Genomic DNA, 7832 nt, shown 5'->3' with positions numbered 1-7832 from the left:
TAGCCATTATACTAACTGCTGGTCCCAATTTTCAAAAAAGTATTTATTTATTATTATTATTTTTTAATTTGACCAGAGAGAGACAGAGAGAAATAAAGGGAAAGTGAGAAAGCAAGCTGCCAGGTCTGAGACTTGAACCATGGTGAGCCGTGTGGGAGTGCAGCACCTTAACCACCACATCACATGCTGGCCCTATTATTATATTTTAATTTGCTATAGACATCAGACATAGAGAGTGGGGAGGAAAGTGAGAAAGCAAGCCACCAGGTCCTGGACTCAAACCTCAGTTGGCCATGTGAGAGTTCAACACCCTAACTACCATGCTACCTGCTGACCCCCAAGATACTTTACTTTTGAGGCTGGCCGGTGGCATGGTGTTTAAGGGTGCTGGACTCGCACGGTGCTAACTGTGGTTTGAGTCCTGAACCTGGTAGCTTGCTTTCTCACTTTCCCTCTCTCACTCTCTTTCTCTGGTGACCACATATGTACCTTATAGCAAATTAAAAAGAAATGACAATAATAATAAATATATATTTATTTCTTAGAGAGAGATTTTTGCTACAGGGTGCATGCGTTCACCGGAGAGACAGAGACAAAGAGACGGAAAGCAAGAAATCACCCCCTGGGGGAGGTGGCCATGATGCAATCCCTTCTTCTCCATTCTCCTCTCAGGATCTTGGGCAAGAACGTACATGTGTCTGGCGTGAGTTTTAAGCTACTAGGTCTGGGACTTGAAATGTGGTTGACTACATGGGAATCCAGTGACATAACCATTATGCCATCTGCTGCTTTCTTAAATAAATAATTCTAAACATATATATATTATAATGATAAGTAAAATAATCCTTTTTTTTTTTTTTTGAGAGGTTTTTGCTATAGGGCCCGTGCGCTCGCCAGAAAGACAGAGAGAGACAAAGAGACAGAAAGTGAGAAATCACCCCCCGGGGGGATGGCCACGCCACAATCCCTTCTCCTCCATTCTCCTCTCGGGATCTTGGGCACGCATGCACATGCACCCAGTATGAGTTTAAGCCACCAGGTCCAGGACTTGAACCATGGTCGACTACATGGGAGTCCAGTGACATAGCCATTACACCAACTGCTGGTCCCAAAATAAAATAGTTCTTTAAAAAAGAAAGTCAGGCACACGTACATGTGTGCCCAAAATCCTAGGAGGAGAATGGAGAAGAAGGAATTGCAGCATGGCCATCCCCGGGGGTGGGGGCGGGTAGGGTGTGTGGGGGAGGTAATTTTTCACTTTTTCTCTCACTGTCTCTCTCCTGTGAGTGTTCATGCCCAATGGCAAAAAAAAATTTTTTTAATTAAAAAATGGAGGAAGGACCAGCAGGTGGCATGATAGTTAAGGCACTGGATTTCCACATGGCCAGATGTGGTTTGAGTGCTGGACCAGACGGCTTGCTTTATCACTCTATCTGGTGAGCGCATGTGCCTTGTAGCAATTTGTTTCTTACGAGAGATTTTTGCTATAGGGCGTGTGTACTCAGCAGAGAGACAGAGAGACAGAAAGCAAGAAATCACCCCTGGGGGAGGAGAGCTATGTAGCAATCCCTTCTCCATTCTCCTCTCAGAATCTTAGGCATGCACGCACGCGCACACACACACACACACACACACACACACACACATGCATGCACTCAGCATGAGTTTTTAATTTTTTTTTTTTGGAGAGGTTTTTGCTATATGGCACATATGCTCTCCAGACAGACAGAGACATAGAGACAGAAAGCGAGAAATCACCCCCCAGGGGGGATGGCCATGGCGCAATCCCTTCTCCTCCATTCTCCTCTCGGGATCTTGGGCACATACGCACACATGCCTGGTGTGAGTTTTAAGTCACCAGGTCTGGGACACGAACTGCGGTCTACTACATGGGAGTCCAGCGACATAGCCATTACACTAACTGCTGGTCCCCCCAGTGTGAGTTTTTAAGCAGCTGTATCTGGGACTCAAACCATAGTCAAGTACGTGAGAGTCCATTATGCCATCTGCTGGTCCTACAATTTTTAAAAATAAAAAAAGTGGCATCAGCAGATGGTGTGTTAGTTAAAGCACTGAACTGCCACATGGCCAACTGCAGTTTGAGTCCCGGACCTGGTGGCAGTGTTTTTTCCTAGTCTCAGTCTCTCTCTCTCTCTCTCTGTTTCTCTTTGGTCAAATTTAAAAAAATACTGATAACAATTCATGAAAATAAAATAATTCCAAAAAATAATAGTAATAAATAAATTCAATTTCTGTAAAAAAAAAAAAAGTAATCTTAACAAAAAATCATGATATGATTCCTAGTGTTTTTCAGGGGCCTCACAGGAAGGGAAGCAGACTGTCTGGGGACTAGGTCAGGATGCGGCCCACGGCAGGTGCTTAAGGAACAGCGCTTCTGCTGAATCCGAACTTCATCTCCAGCTGACAAGCCACCATCCTGGAATCCCAGCTGCTGATTCTGCCAATTTCAGCACTGTTGCTCTCTAAAGGAACTATTTGTACAAGCATTTAAATATTTTATCGCAGTTTAGCCCTTATTAATTTATAACCATGGATGGAAAATGAACAAATGAAAGTGCTTACATGAGTCATAAGAGACATAGGTCTCAGAAGCTGAAAGCACTTGAGACAAATCCTCCGATAGGCCAGAAGCTGTCGCCATTTCCGTCAGAGGCTCCTTTGGACACTCTAAGCTAATCGACTCCTCAGTTGCGAAGGAAACAAATTAGAAAAATTACGAAAAGCTAGAGCATTATCATCAAAGGCTGTGTTTGGAAGGTGGGGTGTCATTTTATTTTTTAACTTCCTGAGGATAGAAACTCTTGTGTCAATTTATGGACATTGAGTTTTGTGTGTATTTTCAGGAACATATTATGTAGAGGCTACCTGTATTTGAGTGACTTTTTTTTTTTTTTTTGAGAGGTTTATTGCGTGCGCTCGCCAGACAGAGAGAGACAGAGAGACAGAAAGTGAGAAATCACCCCCCGGGGGGGATGGTCACACCGCAATCCCTTCTCCATTCTCCTCTTGGGATTTTGCGTGCCCAGGATCCTTCAGTAGGGCCATCCCCCCCCGGGGGTGTGGGGGGGTGATTTCTCGCTTTCTGTTTCTCTTTCTCTCAGTCTTTCTAGCAAGCACAAGCACCCATAGCAAAAACCTTTCAAAAATAAATAAATAAATAAAGACAATAGGAGTGTTAGTCACTATGTTTACTCTTACGCAAAAGAGGTGAAGATAAGTTTCTAGTCATAGGAATTTAAAAGTTTATAACGAGGAGCTCCTTCCAGATGGAGTCTCACCTGCTTCAATTTCATGCTTCCCCTCTTGTCTCTCTCTGTTTCTCTCCAGCAAGCACACATGCCCTATGGCAAAAACTTTTTTAAAAGTTCATGTATTATTTTTTTTTTTTTTGGAGAGGTTTTCGCTAGAAGGAGTGTGTACTCACCAGAAAGACAGAGAGAGACAGAGAGACAGAAAGAGACAAAGAGACAGAAAGCAAGAAATCACCCCCCAAGGGGGAGTGGCCAAGCTGCAATCTCTTCTCCTCCATTCTCTTCTCGGGATCTTGGGCACGCACGCACCCGGCATGAGTTTAAGCCATCGGGTCCAGGACTCAAACCGCAATCATCTACATTGAAGTCCAGAGACATAGCCATTACGCCAACTGCTGGCCCCAAAAAAGTTTGTCTATGTTTTAATACGTATCAGAATTTCCTTCCTTTTTAAGCTGAATGATGACCCACTGTGTTTATCCTGTTGTTGGTCAATGGGCATATAATGGGGGCATGCTTTAGCCAGACTCGCTCCATCTTGTTAATCTAACTTTTTCCTCTTTATTTTTTAGCTTCATAATCTTTTGTTTGAGATCATTCTTAGGAGCTCCAGAGAGACAGGCGGTCAACCAGAAACTGAAAACAATGAGGAACATTTCGCCCCTGGGAACGGAAACTCCTGTCTGGAAGACAAATTGCATGATTGTATACCTCCAGCTAAACCGAGCTAAAAATTAACCTGACCTGTGCTTTTCTGCTCACAACCACTAGCCCCCAGCCTCTTCCTTCCCTCATAAACGCATCTGTAAGTTGGCTGACCAAAGATATTTTTACATGTCTTCCTGTGTGGCTTCGCTGTAATAAATTCTCCTTTCCTCTCTCACCAACTTTGCCTCTCTGCGTCTTGTAGAGCAGTAGAGGGTCAGACCTCCTCTGGGTCTCTGGACCAGCAGTGTAGGCCCCCAGAGACACTAGCGTTGCTTCCACCTTTTGACTCTTGTGAATAGCTCTGCTATGAACATGAGTGTGTCTACTTCTTTTTCTTTTTGAACTGCCAGACATATACAGAGAGAGAGAGAGAGAGAGGAAGAAAGAACCTCTCAGTGCTTTTCCTCCGTTTGTCCATCCTATCAAATTTTGGGCATACAAGCACATGCACCTGATATCCCAGCATGTTCTTCCAGCTGCCAGGGTTGGGATTTAAACCATGGTGGGCCGTGTGTGTTCCAGCTCCCTTAACCACTAGGGTAAGGGCTGAGCCACCCCTTGCTCTATTTTTTTTTTCTTTTTTTGGAGCGATTTGTGTAATAGGGCACTGCGCTCACCAGAAAGAGAGAGAGACAGAAAGTGAGAAATCGCCCCCCAGGGGAGATGGCCATGCCTCAATCCTTTCTCCTCCATTCTCCTCTCAGGATTTTTGGCAGGCACACACACATGCCCAGCATGTTTAAGCCACCAGGTCCGAGACTCAAACCACAGCTAAACATATGAGAGTCACGCAACATAGCCATTACACCATCTGCTGGTCCCCCCGCCATTACCCCATCTGCTGGTCCCCCCCCCCCCCCTTGCTCTTTTGTATGGAGATAAGTTTGTCTTCCAAGCCCCTTCCAAGCTGGTTTCTGGGAGTTCGGCCAATGAGTGGTGAAGAGAAAAAAAGATGGCTTCACTCTCCACTTCTAGATTCTGTGGCTGGAATACAAATTAAATTGAAGCAAGACAGATTAACAGGAGAGGAACCAGCAGTTGACGTAATGACTATGTTGCTAGATTCTCATGTAGTCAACTGAGGTTCAAGTCCCGGACCTGGTGGCTTAAATTCACGCTGGGCATGTGTGTGTGCATGCCCAAAATCCTGGGAGGAGAATGAAGGAGAAGGGATTGCAGCATGGCCATCTCCCCTGGGAGGTGATTTCTCACATTCTGTCTGTTTCTCTGTTTTTCTGGTGAGCACACACACCCTATAGCAAAAACCTCTCAAAAAAAAAAAAAAAAAGAAAAGAAAAGAAAAGAAAAAGATTGAAGTTTATATAGTATCGGAGCTTCAGAAAGCAACAGGGAGTTGGGGTTTCCAGAGGTGGTGCCAACACAAGGGATAGCACTGCCCCCATGACCTCGGCTCCAACCTGGCAGGCTGTGGTAGATTAGTCCTACTCTAGCCCATTTCTGAGTTGCTTCGCAGTCCATTTTCTGCCTTCTCCTCTGTGTGTAACTATGGCATAAGATTTAAAGGTCTTTTTTGAGAGATTTTTCCTAAAGGGTACATGTGCTCGCCAGAGACAAAGAATAAGAAATCACCAGCGGGAATGTCCACGCCACGCCATGCCACAATCCCTTCTCCTCCATTCTCCTCCTGGGACTTCGGGCATGCACACACACGCAGCTGACGTGTTTCACGCTAGCAGGTCTAGGACGAAAACCGTGGTCAGCCATGTGGAAGCTCAGTGCCTTAGCCACTACACCACCTGCTAGCTCCAGGATTCTTCTTATTTTTTAATTAAAAAAAATGTTTTTTGTAGTTTGCCTGAGGGTGTGGAAGCTTGCTGGGGGTAGGGGGGAGAGAAAGTGAGAAATCACCCACCATGGAGGTGGTCGCAGAGAATTTTCTCTTTTCTCTTGGGATTTTGAGCACATGCACACACACACTCCCTGTGTATTTTTCTTTTCTGTTTTAATTTTTAAAAATAATTATTTATTTAATCTAATATAATATTATTACTCTTCAATTTTACCAGTGAGAGACAGACAGACAGAGAGAGAAAGAGAGAGAAAGAGAGAGAAAGCAAGCCGCGGTTGGTCACATGGGAGTCCAGTGTCCCAACCACCACAGCACCTGCCCCCGCCTCCCCCCCCCCCCGGGGGGTTTTGCAACCACCTCGAAGCCACTGGGTCAGGGATTTCAACTGCGCTCAAACCAGTTATGTGGCATCCAGACACCTTAACCACAACACCACCAGCTGACTCAAGAAACTTTTGTTTTGTTTGTTTGTTTCTTTTTGCCATAGGGTTTATGTTTCATGGGGCGGGGTGGAGAATTACTTCCCGGGCGATGGCCAGGCCACAATCCTTTCTCCTCCATTCCCATCTCTGATTTTCTGTGCACACACAAATGCCCAGTGTGGTTCTCAGATCACTGGTCTAGGGACTCAAACCGTGGTAGGTCATTTGGGAATATAGCACCTTAATCAACACAGCACCTCCTGCCCCATAAAATACTTTTTTGGGGACCAGCAGTTAACGTAATGGCTATGTCGCTGGACTCCCATGTAGTCAACCGCGGTTCGAGTCCTGGACCCGGTAGCTTAAACTCACACCGGGCGCGTGTGCATGTGTGCCCAAGATCCTGAGAGAATAGAGGAGAAGGGATTGCAGTGTGGCCATCCCCCCTGGGGGGGTGATTTCTCGCTTTCTGTCTCTCTGTCTCTCTCTCTGTCTGGTGAGCTCACGCGTCCTATAGCAATAACATAAAATAAAATAATAATAAAATACTTTTTTTAAAAAATAATTATTTATTGGGACCAGCAGATGCTGTAACAGTTATGTCACTGGACTCCCACATGGCTGACCACAGTTCAAGTCCCAGATTTGGCAGCTAAAAAAATCACAGCAGGCGTATGTGTGTGTGTGTGCCTTCTCTCAAGAGGAGAATGAAGAAGAGATTGTGATGTGGCCATCTCTCTTGGTGGAGTTGATTTCTTGCTTTCTTTCTCTCTGTTTCTCTGATGTGCACCCATGCCCTGTGGCAAAACCTCTCTCAAAAAAATTATTTATTTTTATTTGTTATCATTATTTTTTTCTAATTTGACCAGAGAGAGACAGAGAGGGAAAGTGAGAAAGTAAGCTGCCAGGCCTGAGACTCAAACCATGGTCAGCCATGTGGGAGTCCAGCACCTTAACCCGGATGTCACCTGCCAGCCCCAGATACTGTTCTTTTCATTTTAGCTGCATTATCTGTCACTCTTGGCTTCATCTGCCCATCTTTACCTCTCCCATTTTGAATTTCTTTAGACAGGAATTATGTTCTACGATTTTTTTTTTTGTGATTCTTCTATTACAACCCCCAATCCAGACCTGACTAAACCCCAGATGTGAGCTTTAATAAATATATGATTCATTACAGGAGTCTCAGAGAGCTTATCAATCATGCTTTTTGACAAAATGTTGGCTGCAGTTCAGGGCAGAGCCAGCTCCACATTCTGACCTTCACAGTCCTGGCCCCAGCTGGGACCAAATCCAGATGCTTTAATGAACCCTCTGGCACTGTCCTTATTTTCTCCCACACACTCCTGTAACACCAGCATTTATCACAGCCTCCATGAAGCAGTTCCTTGTTATCCGATAGAACAAGAGACAGCTCTCAGGGGCTGGTGGCGTGGTGATTGGTGGCGCTAGACTCCCACATGGCTGACTCTGGTTTGAGTCCAGACCTGGCAGGTTGCTTTCTCACTTGCCCTCTCTCCCTTCCTCTCTCTCTCCGTCCCTCTCTGGTGAAATGAAAATAAATAAATAAATAAAGTTAAATAAAATAATTCTTAAAAAAAAAAAACAGCTCTTTATCTT

The sequence above is a fragment of the Tupaia chinensis genome, unplaced genomic scaffold (assembly GCF_000334495.1).
Source record: "Tupaia chinensis unplaced genomic scaffold, TupChi_1.0 Scaffold000646_1, whole genome shotgun sequence".
Classification (NCBI taxonomy): Eukaryota; Metazoa; Chordata; class Mammalia; order Scandentia; family Tupaiidae; genus Tupaia; species Tupaia belangeri.
The sequence above is the reverse complement of the archived record's forward strand: the minus strand, read 5'-3'. Positions refer to the sequence as shown.